Source organism: Mustela nigripes, chromosome 14 (assembly GCF_022355385.1).
Source record: "Mustela nigripes isolate SB6536 chromosome 14, MUSNIG.SB6536, whole genome shotgun sequence".
Lineage (NCBI taxonomy): Eukaryota > Metazoa > Chordata > Mammalia > Carnivora > Mustelidae > Mustela > Mustela nigripes.
This window is the reverse complement of record NC_081570.1, coordinates 92004058-92017159: the sequence shown is the minus strand read 5'-3', so window position 1 is coordinate 92017159 and position 13102 is coordinate 92004058. Positions and strand designations below refer to the sequence as shown.

Below are 13102 nucleotides of genomic sequence, written 5' to 3'. Positions count from 1 at the left end.
TTATAACCATTATGTGCAAGTCTTTGTTGCTTATTTAGTACATGGCTATATGTCCTCTCCATTTAGGGGTCAAGGATCAAACAGTTGTACCCTTCATATATTGAAAGAATCAAATTTTTACATTTTAGTAGAAAAAGAATAGACTTTCCACAGAATTATTTGCATCAACTACTAGACTACACACGGCCAGTTCGGCATACTGGTGTAACATCTCGTTTCTAAGAGATCTGGTCCCTAAAAAAAATAGCAGGCAAGTTGTGCCACTCTTGGCTCACTGTTAGGAGTTGAGGCTGTGGCAGCTTAGCTGAGTAGAGTGGAGGCTGAAGATCTAGCTCACCCACCATTTTGGAGCGGAGAGCCTGGGGCCAGAGAAACAACACATTCTGTCTGGGTCTCACTGCACATCACAGCCAGAATGAGAAATGCAAGTTCTGTGCAGTCCCATGCTGGGTACAGGATTTTTTGAGACAGTGCCATGAGGCCGTTTTGGAAGAACCACTTTATACCATTTGATGCCAAGGACTTTTCTGATGGCGGCCTGAAAAAAAATAATGTTAAGCATTTCTGTTGTTTTGGCTTTTTTGTTTTGTTTTGTTTTTTTAATTAAAACAGTCAATGATCCCATTTCTTGAACTTTTACCTCCCACCTTAGGGTGGGATCTGATGACATAGGAGTTAGGGATGAGGTGAAGAAGCAGTCAGGAGGGTTGTTTCGTTCATTACTTCTTAATAAGCATCGCTGTCCCGCGCCGCCTTATCAGAGTAACTGTTTTGTAACTTCCAGTTCAAGATGGCCCTTTGGACAAATCCTGAGGTTCTGAATATTTGACCGTTTTCAGGGCTGTCTGCCAGCCCAGGTTCCCTCTCTCTATACAGCAGTTAAAGACTCATGACTTAGGCACTTTTTTTTTTTTTTTCTTTAAAAGATTTTATTTACTGAGATAGTGAGTGAGCACATAGGTGGGGTTGGGAAGGGGAGAGGGAGAGGCAGAGGAAGAGAGAGAAGTGAGCCCAGCAAGATGCTGGGCTCAATCCCAGGATTCTGGGATCATGACCTGAACTAAAGGCAGACCCTAACTGACTGAGCCACCCAGGCGTCCCATGTAGGCATATTTTAATAACTGGATATAAATGTTTGAATCTCGGCTGCCACTCTAAGGTTTTATTCTCTTAGTTCAGGTTGCTGTCACATATTCTCTGGGAAAAGAAACTTAAAAGATCATCTACATTTTAAAACCTCTTAAATATTATATTTTGACAGAGTATTTATTTGGGGGGGTGTTTGGGAAGGAAGATGATAACAAGAAAACTATCAAAACAGAAATATTATTAGATCTGCCATTGCGCAGAAACCAATATTAAAGTAGATCTGGCCTGATTCTCCCTAAGGAATTTTATTACTTAATGTGCCATAGGGATTTTGAAGTGGTATACTGGGTCATGAAGGGTGCCATCGTGGTAAGGGTTTAAAGGCCATAATTTTCTAAGTTATTTAGACATGAGTTATCATGGTCATTCCATCTGTACACAAATATTTTCTCATTCAGGAGATCTCCTTTCCTAGAGACTGCCAGGAGGCAAATTGGCTTTGCAGATGGAACCAAGCATCCCCCGGCAGTTAGGCAATGTTGTCTGGTCCCTTCGATGTCTAAGTGTGTTTTCAAAGGTTGGTTGGAAAGAGTATCAGAAGCAGCCTCTAAAGAGGGAGACTGATGGCTCCCCAGATAAATCTGATGAAGAATTTTGAACTTTGGTGACTTTATTTTTCCCCCAGTGAACTCTAGAGCTTCTCTGGGAGAACAAGCCGGCGGAGCTGGCCGGTTTCAGCTGCGGAGCCCAGGTCCCCGCTTTCCGGCCAGCAGCGGAGGGACAGACTGTACTGTACTCATTCTTCCAGGTGAAATACTTCATCTGAGGTTAACCTGAGACAAAATGTGAAACAATCAAGTGTATTCCAGAAAACCCTTGGAACCAGGACCATCAGAGTGTGGCCCACAGACTCACTGGAGTCATCATGCCCCTTCGGGCTGATCTGCATTTCTATAGCCTTTGATTATTTTCTCTGATAAGTACTAGACCTTAGGGGAAATTCAGATTATTTTAGATTAACAGGTGGAGGAGCTAATGACCAAAAAGTATTCCTTTCTTATTGCAAAGGAAAAAGAATTCTTCCTGGACTCTTAAGGTTAAATGCTTTTCAAGATTTAACGGCCACAGGTTACAGAGGTCTAAAGCAAGTTACACTGCTTCAAAAATAACTAAGAAATTCAACTGTTGTTACTCCTGAAGAGAAGATCAGCAAGCACGTGGCATGAAAGAGGGAAGTGACCTGAAAGTGAAATTAAATAATAAAAATAAAAGTTCATCTTTACTTTTGTCTTAAATCATAATGCAAGTGAATTTGAAAAAGCTGATTAAATGCAATATAATTTAGGCGAAAAGGAAAACTTAACGTATCACAGTTATGCATGATTCTCAGCAAAGGCTGAAAAGTTGAAAAGCAATATGAAAGGAAAAAAAACTGAATAAATGTATTAACATAAAAACCTTATCTTCGTGGTGCTGATCCATGTATTCCCATAAAAACCTTATCCTAGTAGTGCTGAGCCACACGACATGTGCACACACATGTACCACAAATAGTTGCACATCACTCAGTAGGAAACCAGGCTACTTGTGGGCCAGTTTCAGATTTGTGGATCCTGCCTAACACTGGTTCCATCTGCAGCCCGCAGGTGAGCTGTCCCAGTCACAGGGACCCGAGGTTCCTGACCCTTCTGGGTGAGCTGTTTCGACCTTGTCAAACAGCGTGATCATTGGTCCCCACTGGGACAGAATCACATTTTTAAAAATGCCTGGATTTGAATTTTTTTTTTTTTTAAGATTTTATTTATTTATTTGACAGAGAAAAATCACAAGTAGGCAGAGAGGCAGGCAGAGAGAGAGGAGGAAGCAGGCTTCCTGCAGAGAGCCCTATGCGGGGCTTGATTCCAGGACCCTGAGATCATGACCTGAGCCAAAGGCAAAGGCTTTAACCCACTGAGCCACCCAGGTGCCCTTGGATTTGAAGTTTTCTCCAATGCTTCATCCACACTGTAATGAACTAGGGTCAGAGCAGATTTCCCGAAATTTGCTCAAGCCACACCTGTGCCTCTGGGCTTTGGTGTCTCCAGTGATGTTCAGGAGGGTTGACCTCTTCTTTATAAGGCTTGTTATATCCTTTTCTCTCCCTGAAATCCATTCGTGGCAAGGCTGTTGTTCAGAAGACTTCCTAGGTTTAGGCTCCTTCCTCCGAGCTATTTTATGCAGCCAAGGTTAGTATTCTTAATGCACTGTTTCTTGATAGTTCAGCCTCCAGCTCGCAGATCTTTGCCGGCTCCCCATACAAATAATAAAGGCAAACTCCCTAGACAGGCACTCGAAGCTGTCTGCCTCCAGCTGCCTCTGCAGTCCATTTCACACTCATCCAGTGAGTGTCCTCAGGGCCAAGCCGGGCCTGTGACAGGATGAATGTCCTTATGGGTGGCCATCAGATGGAGAGAAGAGTCACCTAACTGATGTGTATAGACAGTGGGGGTATGTAAAGTGGAAAAGGCCTGTGTGTGTGGTGGTTTCTTCCTCTCCACAAGGGCTCACTTCTCCATTTTGGGGTCTCTCCAGCTTCTGCTTCCACTAGAAAGGGCCGTGAGCATCTAGAAGTATAGGCACTGGCTCTTTGGCCACATGAAGTTGTGAGGTCCTTCGGTACCATGTCCCTCTTAAAATTCCACCTCCATTTGTAAAATGAGGGGTTCGGTGCAGTCTTCCCTTCACAATGGATCTGTTTTCTGCCATACCGAGTGCCGAAGTGCTCTGTCCAGATTTCTGCCATCCCCTCTTGTAGCCCTTAATTACCTGTGGCTATTGAGTATGTGAAATGTGCCTAGGTGAGCTATGTTTGGAAAGCACACACCAGATTTTAAAGATATAGTCCTAAAAAAAATTATAAAATGTTTTGATTTCTATTTTGATTACATTGTAAAATGATAAATCACAGATATAATGAACTAAATAAAACATATGATCAAAATTAATTTCACCTCTTTTTTTCTAATGTGGCTTCTTAGAATTTTAGAGTTGAGTATGTTGTTCCCATGTTTCTATTAGTCAGTGCTTGTTCTAGAAACTTGATTTCTTATATGATGAAGAAATAATTTACCTGCTTTATAATTGTTCAAGCACGTGAACTTCCAAGAAGTATGAAATGACCATTGTTACCAGACTAGCCAGAACAAAGAGATGTGTGGGGAGTGTCATGTCATTCTCCCAGTCTCGTAGGCAGAGGTGTACTTTTTCTTTGGTGATTTGAAATATGAGAATAACTTGCAGACACATCATTATTGTCTGTGAGCAGTTCTGGGCTGGGACTGAAAACAGGGCATTTCCAGGTTGGGGCAAAGAATGTGTTCTTCTCCACTGCGAGATCCTGTCATTCTGGCATTGCCTTTCTGTTCCTGGACTCAAGTGGTAATAGCCTGTGGGCAGCATTTGGGCAGTGGAGACATTTGCAGGAGAGTTGCATGACTTTGTACATGCACGAGGTGTGGAAAACGTGTTGACTTTGACCCAGCTCTAGGATTTGTGGGCAGCTTTGAAAATTCATTCCATTTTCCAAGTCCCTGAAGTCACATAGAACTCCCCTGCGTATTTCAGATCATGCCAACAACTTCTCCTCTGTCCTGATGCTAACACGTAGGATGTGTCTGTTTAAAGTGAATTCTGTGAATGCAGCAAGGTCTCCCAGGGAGCTGGCAAGACACAGCTGCTCTGCTAGAGTCCTTACTGAGATGGGTTGGAGAGTAAGGCATGTATACCTAAGGGCCTGCAGTCCAAGTCCTGTGCTTGGTAGTGAACATTAAAATGGCCCCATAGGGGGCGCCTGGGTGGCTCAGTGGGTTAAGCCACTGCCTTCGGCTCAGGTCATGATCTCAGGGTCCTGGGATCGAGTCCCGCATCGGGCTCTCTGCTCAGCAGGGAGCCTGCTTCCCTTCCTCTCTCTCTGCCTGCCTCTCTGCCTACTTGTGATCTCTCTCTGTCAAATAAATAAGATTCTTAAAAAAATAAAATAAAATAAAATAAAATGGCCCCATAGCCTTTGTAGATTACATTTCTGCTCTGCATAAAGATAGGGAATCATTTCCAAATATGGTCACATTTTCAAAACTGAAGGCTTTCTTTGAAAGCTGTGTATAAACAATTGAATTCTTTAATAATTGCCTATTAACTTCAACATACCCTAACACACCTGTATAAACTTCAGAGAAGCTTTGACTATCTATATGTATTCTGAGTTCTAACTAAATACTGTGCTCTGGACAGCTAACTCTGCACTGATGAACCCCAGGTTTCATCTCTGGTACGTGGACTCAGGAGATGGTTCAAAGAGTGTCTATGAAAAGTTACTTACAACCCCTTTTACTTGGTGTGAGAAAATGAACAATGCTGATTCCCGTTCACCTTTTTTTCCTGCCTGCTCTTTAGTATAAATATTTTTATTTTGACGCCATCTGTAAATTGTAGTAATATGAATTTTCTGCTCTGGTAGAGTTTATGTGAGTGGTTCCAGAATCCCTCTGGAGCACAGCAGGCCACGAGGTTGGACAGGGCTGGACGTGGAGGTGTGGGGAGCAGAGGAGGAGGCTGGAAGGGAACAGGGAGTGAGCCAGATCTACTGAAGACTCCCAAGTGTGGTGGTAACTTCAGTCTCTTCATGGGGGTAATAGTTAAGAATTTTAAGGTGGACATAGAGGTGGTGGCTGTGTGAGGGACTTGACAGTTGTGAATTGTCACACAGCCTCTATGATAGCCAAGTAGAACATGGGTTTCAGGGGTGTGGACCTGGCAACATGGAGACAGATTGGAAGGCTGATCTAGTAATTGAGGTAAGAAATAGATAAAGCTTGTGCTAAGCCAGAGACAGGGAAGAAAGGAGGAGTTTGATCCCAGAGAGATGTAACAGGAGGAGGTGACGGGACTTAGATCTGTGGTGTGACCGAGAAGTCCAAATCTGGAAAGTGTTCCTTGTGTCTGGCCAGATAAGGGAGAGGAGTGAGACTGTGGGCTCACTGGGCAAAAAGAGGAGAAGCAGGTTTGAAGGAAAAGTGCTCTGTGTGAGGTCTGAGAGGCACAGAGCGCAGAGACAAGATCAGGGTGGAGATGGATCAGGAAACGGTGTAGGTGTAGGTCCGTTTGGTCTAGAAAAAATTTGCTTAATGACATCATCTCCTGGAACCTGCAAAATACCCGTTGTAAGAAAAGTATTAATCAGGAAATGGCAACTATAAAAAGCTGCTCAGACAGTAACGTGCAAATGAATCTGCTCAGAACAGGGAAGTGTTCTCAGTGGAGCAGGCGAGGACAGAGATGGGTGGCTTAGAGGGTGGTAATTCTCATCCATCAGACCTCTATTAACCTGTGGATGAAGAGTCAGGGAGACTCCTGATTGCCTCTCAAGACGTATTCCGGGGTCATCTTTTCTAAAAAGCCTTTGAGCCTTCCATGCCTGTCCCTCAGGTTGAGGGGCACAGCTGGTCTGACTCTTTTCTGGGCTGCGGCTGTTCTTTGTAATACCAGGTCTGTGTTTTTGCTTACTACCTGTGTGGTAGTGGGCTTTTTGAGAGGAGGAAGTGCATCATCTCCATTTTTGTTATCTTTGACATGTGCAGTGTATCCAGAATATCTAGCCCATAGTGAGTGTTCAGTAGATGTTCACCAAGTAAATGTAGGAGATTTAGACACGGGGTGGTGAAGTAGGAAGAGTAGCAGTCTGGACAGAAGAGAGGGGACCTAGGTTATGACACTAATTCTGCTATTGGTTCTTTGACCTGAGCAAGCTAGTTACTTTTGCTGGACCTTGGCTTCCTTGTAGGCAAAATGAGATTGAATAGGAATCTAGGAAATCCATATATGGTCTTCAAGAGTTCTCCGGATTTCTCGAGATGAAATGCAGAATTATGTATATTGTGTATATACATACACATATACATGAACATATATATATATAACTTCCCCTCCTTGAGGCTTTCAAAAGGACTATGGCTTAAAATAAGAATGACTGAATAAAATGTAGTGGCTTTAAGATTTCTGTATATGGAATTGGGAGAAGTACCCTATCACTGGGTGTGAGGTTTAGCTAAAGGACTTCTTTTGAGATTGCTTTTAAATGACAGTCCACTTACATGGATTTTTGTATTTATTCAAAGCAGTGAGGGTGTGGAGGTGATGAAGTTTGTGGGGAGATGTATGCTAAAGCTTCTTTGAGCCCATTCTTTTGCACTGTCACTTCTTAGAGCTTTTAAAATTCTATGTGAACTGTATGGATTATGGTTATTATGTGTTATCTCCATAAGTTGACTCAGCATGGGGCTTTCTTTCTTTCTTTCTTTTTTTTTTTTTTAACATTTGCTTTAGAAAGTTCAAGTGTGATTGTTTTGGGGCTCTTAGAAATACATTTGTATGACAGGAGTTTTATTTTCTGAATATTTACATGGAAAATAACAGAACAGAAAATGAATGAAGGCAAATGTTTACCATCCACAATTCTCATTTTTTTAAACATAATGTTATAAATGGATAAGCTTAGTGACTCTTGACCAGTATTAGCAAACACTGGCCATCATGTGCTTGAATAGAGATACAACCTAACTTATTAGATGTATGCACAGTCATTAGAAAGCTTTGTTTTCTTTCTGGTGCTAACTTGAAGTAGACATCTCACATTTTACTTTCTGAAGTGATTTGCAAAGACCAAATCTTATTTTATCAATGAAGATGGTGACCACAATGGCATTAGGAAAGAGCAGAAGTATGGGACATTCTTTTATATGCATTTTATAGATAAAGATACAGGGGTAAAGGACCTCTTGCAAAGAGCATCTATTTAACACCCATGCTTACCTAACTCGTGAGAGGAGGAGCTGAGATTTGAACCCAGAAAATTGGAGTCTTAAGCTTATGCTCCTAATCCGTCCAGTATACAATTTTCGTAAAGGGAGGTTCTTCCCCCCCCCCCCCGTAGGGCTTTACTTTTGAAATTTTGAAACAATAAATATAGAATAATTCTTTTATGATCATCATTAAGGCCCATACGAATTACATATAATTTAGAGCCATTTAATCTGTATAGATACTATACTCTCTTGAACAGTGCAAGTTCATTTTTTCTGATTCATAATTTTCTTGATACAGAAATATTGTTTTGTACATCTTATCTGGCTATAATCCTTTGCTTTGTCCATAGGGGAAGTGCTGGGGACATTTTCCAGCAATATTCTATAGTGTTCAAAGCAACAACCAGGTGTTTTAGGAAGGATCTCAAATGTGCTGCTAGAAATGACACTAAGCTGTGGTGTATCTTAATGGGGTAATTTACTGTGTGAAATTAGAATTGCAAAGAAAATTAAGATAATGAATTCTGTTGATTTCCTAGGAGACTTCAGGTAAAATATATTGTTAGTCTGATAGTCACCATCTGGTTGAGTTTAGAATTAGACTGCTTATCGGGTGCCTGGGTAATACCAGGTCTCTGGGCTGCCTCTGGGTTGCACCTGATAGAGTCTAGAAGCCTGTGCTTCTGTCTGAATTACTCAGTACATCACTCCCAGACACATCTGAGTTACATCCTTGAGGGCTTGGATTTTTCCTCCATGACCACATGGGGTACTTGTTCTGAGCCTGTGAGAACCATTGTGGGGCATCCCTGTCTCTAGCTTCAGCTGCTGGATGGTAGCGTCATGCTGTAGTGCTGCAATGTTTTCCTGAACTACTAAGCTTGACTTGTACTTGGGGTTCAGCCTATAGCCCTGGATTGCCTTGCAGAGCCCACCTTCCTGTAAGGTTCCATCCCAAGGAACTCCAATTGAATTCATGAATCTTTTTTTTTTTTTAGAGGATACTTTATTTTTAAAGATTTTATTCATTTATTTGACAGAGAGAGATCATGAGTAGAGAGAGAGAGAGAGGAGGAAGCAGGCTCCTGCTGAGCAGAGAGCCCGATGCGGGACTCGATCCCAGGACCCTGAGATCATGACCTGAGCTGAAGGCAGCGGCTTAACCCACTGAGCCAACCAGGCGCCCTGAATTCATGAATCTTATTAATAGCCTTTCCATTGGGTCAAGGAGAGGAATAAGAGGTAAAACTGCAGGATAGAGAACTCAAGGAGATAAATCCACAATTAATTAACACTTTCTGGCAGACCTGTGTTGCTGATCCCTATGGTTCTCTGCTGTTATTGTCTATGGCCATAGCTTCCTTACCTCAGGAATGTAGAAGTAGTTGTAACATACTGCTTCTGCATGGATGACTTGTTTTAATTACAGATTACATTATCAACAGTATGAATGGGCTGGATAAGTAGAAAGTAAGAATTTCTAGAAGGCCTCATGAAGAGAGTGGTTAAAATGGGTGGCTTTATTAGTGTACAGTTCTCTTTTTGGAAACTTTTATTTTATGGCTCTTCAACTAATGGGGGTGGTAAAAATAAAATGAAGAGCTCAAGCTAAATAATAATCACCATTAGAGAGAAAAATTTGATGGAGGGGGGTTATCACTATGTATACTGCTTTTAGATTTGAGGAGATAGGTAATTCTTTGTCCTATCTAATATTTAATTTTCATAATGGACACCTTCTTTAATTACTCATTTATTCTCTGCTTGTGCCAGGCTAAGCTCTTTACATATCTTTACACATACGGTCCTCAGTCCTCACAACAAATTTGCAAATTAAGTATTAGTCATTCATTGGTTTGAGCAACCAGTATTTTTATGTTAAGTGGTTGTTATGACTCTGGCTGTGAACTAGGTGGTAAGAAAGAACAGTGAAGAAGCCCTTGGAGTTCTGTGCCCTTAAGGTGTTTTTCATTGTTGGATGAGAAAGACAGACAGTAAACCAGTCATTGGAATGTCTTGTTATGTTCTTAAGACACTCTTCAGGGGAGTATAGATTTGTAAAAAGTTTTCAAAGAGCAGTGGTCATACTTTTGACTTCTCCATCCCATCTGAGAATCTTTCCTACAAAAATACATAGACACAATTGAAAAGATAACTGGCAAGGATTATAATTTCAGGAGTGCTCTAGTAGCAAAATGTTGAAAAAGCTCATTGGCAGGAGAATGGTTAAATCATAATGTTGTTTATACACACTGGAATGTTGCACAGCAATAAGGTGAATGAGGCAAATCTGAATGTGTTGACAGCTGTCTGGGGTATATTGTTAGGTGACAAACTCTTGTTTTGGAAAAATCTGGATCATAGGAACATAGCACCTAAAATAACAATCATGAAGAAAAAGTAACACATTTATGCAAGAGCCACACCAGATTTTTAGCTCTGTTCTCCTTTAGGCAGAAGGTGTGTGTATGGAGGGAACAACGTCTGTGTATTACCATGTTGTTTCAATTTGACAAAATAAATATGAGTCCTTTTCAGGTATTTTAAATAGCAAATCAATTTTTAAATAAGGTGATGTTACTAGGGCAGAGTTAAGTCCTACAGGAACACAAAGGAACCAGACTAGATTGGGAGATGTCCAAGACTGGTGGAAGAAATGGCCTGTTCCAATTCAGGATGTATGTGGTCATCCATAGAGAGGGACACAGAGAGATTGAGAGCGTCTTGCTCAGGAGTATCCCAGTAGGCAGCTCTGGAGCTGGCCCTCTCCGTGCTTTATTTAAAAGTTTGCCCAGATTGTCCTGGGTTGTTCTTCACTTGCCATCACAGTGCATCAGCCACTATGCCTGAATACTTCTCACATTTCCACTTCTCCTCTGTCTCTACTGCTGCTGGCTTAGACTTCTATTCTCATCTGGATGATTAAGAAAACACCCCCATAGGTCTCCTGGCCCCTTGTCTATACCCCGTGTTTCCTAAGCCTGCCTGTCCTTCACTGGGCTGAGTGATCTAAAAATAGAGTTTGACCTGGTTATCTTCCTTTTTAAACTTCGTCAATGGTCCTTCATAGATTCTGGGATCTAATCCCCCTCTTCTAAAAAGTAAGCCTACAAGAGCCCTACTTATCTCTTCCACCTTCTTCCCATGGTAACTGTTATTTAGGTTATCTGGAAATATTTTCATTTCTTTACAAATGTTGCTGCTTATTAAGCAAGGTGGTAGATGTAGGTCAAGAAAAATATCCATGATGTGGATTTAGTAGTTGGTTGTTAGCCTATTAACTTGCAAATGTTCTGACTAGTTACCCCTTTATGAGAGTTCATGTCTCTAATTTCATATTTTGTTGAGGTAACAATTTATAAATTAATACATTTCAGGGAAAAGAGTCTTTTTAATGTCCTTGGGGATATTTTCTTTTGTGAATACTTTTGAATACATGTTTCTCATGTCTGGAGAATCTGGCATTAATTTGTGTACTTGTCTATTCCAAATCCGGATATGCTCCACCTTTATGGAATACACACTGTTCTAAAAACACTACATTGACCAAACAGTCTTATTTGCTTTGGCTAAACTTGGAGTTAATGAATGGACTTGATGTACAGATAGACGCAAAACTAAGAGATGGTCCTAAGAGTCACTTTAAGACATGCTGTGTGTTATTCTTCCTTCCTTCTCACCTTCATTATTTTTCTATTACTGAATGGTGATAAGTAATAGTTTTAAATAGATAAGAGGAGTTGGTTTCATCTTGTTGATTTTTTAGAAATGTTTGTACTTTATAGACACATTTAATGTAGGACTAAAGTGATATACTATCTTCTGGCTCCCTCTGGTGGACAATTGTGCAAAAATGCAAACTGCAGTCTTAGTGTGGAAATGGGTTGTGTGAATAATTCTGATTGTTGGTGGGAAAAGGAACATAAGATACATTCTTATTTTTAGATACATCATAGTTATTATAGACAGTATCCCCAGGAATAAAATGCATTTCTATTAGGGTATAAAATAGCTGTAGTAAAGTACATCATAGTAGCAACATATATGATACTAATGTTATTGTTATTTTTCTTCTTAGTAATGGCAATGCTAGATTGTATAAAATAAAATCAGAAACAGATTTCACCTCACAGCTTGAAAACAGGGCACATTAGGATAAGGCTGATGCTGAAATTTAACAGTGCCATTAATTCATGAGTCTAAATACTACTCTGCAGATTATTCCAGAATCTTCCGAAAGCTAAATGTTTCAGTAACGCATAATTTTAGAATTTTTAGCATATGGTTATTTTTATTTTGAATCAGTTTATTTTGATAAACTTATTATTTATTCATTCGTGATTAATTAGACTGAAGATACTTTTATCTTTATTATGGGAAATTAATTGATACCCAGTTTTATCTAGGTGGTTGTGTTTTGCTTTCATATCAAATGTTCAACAAAGTGAAACCAGGAAGAAACTGCATAGTCTTTCAATTAAATTTTATTTTATTTGCTTTGTATAATGATAATTTTATATAATAAAAGTTTACATTTATTGTGCTAAGCATTTGATGGGTATTATCTCATTTAATTTTTTCAGTAAACTCTATGAGGCTGATAGTTAGTTTCTGGTATTGACATTTTATAGAGGCTAGTAAAGGTGAGTTAAAGAGCCAAGACTCAACCAGACATTCTTTTTCTAAAGTTGTATGTTTATAACTACAGCAATGTACTACCTCCTGAAGTGGGCAAGAGATAGGTATGTGTGTGGCTAATGCTCGTATGCGACTTCTGTGGAGTGCTGGAGACCTTGCTATTAGGTTTCCACATTTGAACTGAGAAATTAGATTACCTAAGCTCTGAGATTTTTGCCTTTTATCTTTTTCCCCTCATTTCGAATAGTCCTTATAGAAGAACCTTTTTAAGTTTTGCTTAGTTTTGGGAGTTAGGGCAAATCATACCTGTTACCGTAGAAACAGGCTTCATGGGAAAAGTGCATTTTAGCTCTTTGGGTTCCTTGCTAAGTCTTTGAGAGAGATGATCTTAGTTGTAAAAGTGGTAAGGAAGGGTAAAATCTTTAGATTCTAAAGTGAAAACTATAGCAGGACACAGGTAGGGAAGTCTTCATAAGGATTCTTTAAAATACATACAAATTATCAAGGGTTTAGGAAACTTTTTTCGCAAATACTCA

At 40.2% G+C, this 13102-nt stretch overlaps 1 protein-coding gene across 4 annotated transcripts in view; it reads left to right on the top strand.

Annotated features, from left to right (window-relative positions):
* The window catches only part of VAV3 (vav guanine nucleotide exchange factor 3), a 356330-nt gene that overhangs the window by 144264 nt on the left and 198964 nt on the right, over positions 1 to 13102 (top strand). The gene's annotated exons all lie outside the window — the stretch shown is intronic.